Raw genomic sequence first — 3,172 nt, forward strand, 5'->3', positions numbered from 1 at the left:
TGGATGGCGCTAAATACAGGGAAATTCTTGAGGGAAACCTGTCTCAGTCTTCCAGAGATTTGAGACTGTGACGGTGGTTCATCTTCCAGCAGTACAATGACCCTAAGCATAATGCTAAAGCAACACTCGAGTGGTTTAAGGGGAAACATTTAAATGTTTTAGAATGGCCTAGTCAAAGCCCAGACCTCAATCCAATTGAAAATCTGTGGTATGACTTAAAGATTGCTGTACACCAGCAGAACCCATCCAACTTGAAGGAGCTGGAGCAGTTTTGCCTTGAAGAATGGGCAAAAATCTCAGTGGCTAGATGTGCCAAGCACATATCCCAAGAGACTTGCAGCTGTAATTGCTGCAAAAGGTTTTTTTTGTATTATTTCTTGTTTGTTGTTTGTTCACAATAACAAATATTTTGAATCTTCAAAGTGGTAGGCATATTGTGTAAATCAAATGATACCTCCAAAAAATCAATTTTCATTCCAGGTTGTAAGGCAACAAAATAGGAAAAATGCCAAGGGGGAAGAATACTTTCGCAAGCCACTGTATATGGTTCAAGATGCAAAGCCTTAAGAGAAACCAGCATCCTGTACTCAAAGGATCAAAACTAACATTCTGCTTGGCTTTTGAGACTACATTTGATTGACAAATGGATATGTCAAATGGAGATTTCCAAATCAATATATGTCTCAAGTTTAACGTTAAAGTTTCCATTTAATGTCCCATAATCTGTAATATATTAGGTCAGCTGGTAAATATATGCATGTAGGCCAACATTTAATATTTCAAGTAATGACATGACTTAATTCCTAAGTGTCTTCATTTAAATACTTCAGACTAAATCGACAGGCTTGTTGAAGTTTGGATATATCCAAATATAACCGAGCCGTGACCCACTGTCATCCACTTAACATTCTGCATGTTTCAGCCTGAGTAATGTGTTGGTTTGAGGCTATTTACAGTCCATGTAACAGTGCTTTCTGCAGCCTGTACTGTATTGTATGGTACCCTGTACCCTGCTCCTCAGTCACTGTACAAACTTGCTAACAGCAGTGTTATCTGACAGACTGTCTGTCACTCCTCTCCTCCTCAAGCCCACAGCTATGAAATAGCTATATTATTTATGTTCCTCAAATGGGAGACGTAGGGTGGGATTGGAGGAAAGGGGTAGGGGGGATGCCGGGATGGGGCGGGGTGTACTTGTTGCCGCTGTGTTCCCAGGAGGAGAAGAGAGAGACAGTAACCTCCCCTCCTCTCCCCTCGCTATGACAGCTAAGCCATGGTCACCCACTAACTAATGGCCGTGGGGCAACATTTAGGAACATAAATTATATTTATCTTGTCAATGTTGCACTTTTCACCATAGATGCTCTTGGCAAATTTAGGGCGGGTGACTTACTACACCTGTACATGAGATACATTCACCCCCTTTGATCTCTGTCCCTCTCAGAAGGTGTAGATTACCTCTACCAATATTTGCCAGATCTTACAACGTCTGGGTAGGTATTTTAAGTATCAGCTAACCACATATGTTATAGCAATCTGTCAGTCAATGACACAGTTGATGACATAGACTATGACATGGCACGCAACCATTGGTTGATCCATGCAACGGTCTGAGCAGGGGAATGCAACCACTAACTTACTTCTAAGGTCATGTGTGAAGCCGGCGGGTGTCTCACTCGGTAAAACGTAATTAAGGTGGAAAAGATTCATTACCACAGTTTAAGGGGGGGGCTATGTGCTCTAATACACTAATTCAAATAATTAGTGTATTACTTTCATTTCCAGACACTCACCATCAGTGTCAGAAAGGTATTTATTGGAGTGCAGGTGCCAGGTATGGTGCATTAGTGACCCCTTTCTATCACTAGAGAGCGCTCTACTAACACTCTGCTATTTCATAGCGACCCCTCAAAGATGGCTAGATAATATACTGTACATACATAGTCCCAATCTGGCTGTGAAAAGAAATAAAAGTGTTTGATAGTGTATCCATTTACAAAATGTATGTACTGTATATGAGGTATACTTGTAAAACCTTTGAAATAAACTTTATAAGTGGACCTCATTTTGTCATTCACACACAACTCCAGAGGAAGTGCTTTGGTTCTGCTAATAACTTTATTTAAATAAGACACAAGATTTCTATGTTGGTAAAAATACAAAATAATAATCAGCCACACACGGCTGTCCATTACACAACACAAAACCAATGTGTGTGGCATCGCATCAGGACCAGTCATCTGAGAACAGTGGGCGGACTCTACGGACCAGTCATCTGAGAACAGTGGGCGGACTCTAAGAGTACACCTAAAGGTACTGTAGACTCGGTAAGCAAGCTCATCGCCTAATATCATTCTCCAATAACATCTTTGAGCACACACCAAGTAAATAGTGTGCAAAACAGAGGAAAACAAAACGTTGCCCTGTAGGGAGGCATCTTACCAGTCTTTTTGTGTTTTTTCTAGATGTTACCTATGGGCTAATCTTGCAACAGTGGTCTCTACTAACACAGAGGTGAGAGAAGAACGGAGCACGTTGTTAGTGTGGTTGGTTGCTGTACACAGGAACATTTTAGATTTTTTTGTATGAATCTTTTTACCACCATTTGTTGGTGGTATTGTTGGTGTAAAAAGTGTTTCGGGCAGTTTCTTTTGTCTTGTTTCCTCTTCAACAGCAGGTCAAAAACATTCATCGTCCCTCACACACTACCCTCCTATAACTCTCACACACTCCCCTCCTATAACTCTCACATACTACCCTCCTATAACTCTCACACACTCCCCTCCTATAACTCTCACACACTCCCCTCCTATAACTCTCACATACTACCCTCCTATAACTCTCACACACTCCCCTCCTATAACTCTCACACACTCCCCTCCTATAACTCTCACATACTACCCTCCTATAACTCTCACACACTCCCCTCCTATAACTCTCACACACTCCCCTCCTATAACTCTCACATACTACCCTCCTATAACTCTCACACACTCCCCTCCTATAACTCTCACACACTCCCCTCCTATAACTCTCACACACTCCCCTCCTATAACTCTCACACACTCCCCTCCTATAACTCTCACACACTCCCCTCCTATAACTCTCACACACTCCCCTCCTATAACTCTCACACACTCTCCTCCTTCTATAACTTGCACACACTCAGTGG

Source organism: Coregonus clupeaformis, chromosome 8 (assembly GCF_020615455.1).
Source record: "Coregonus clupeaformis isolate EN_2021a chromosome 8, ASM2061545v1, whole genome shotgun sequence".
NCBI classification, from domain to species: Eukaryota; Metazoa; Chordata; class Actinopteri; order Salmoniformes; family Salmonidae; genus Coregonus; species Coregonus clupeaformis.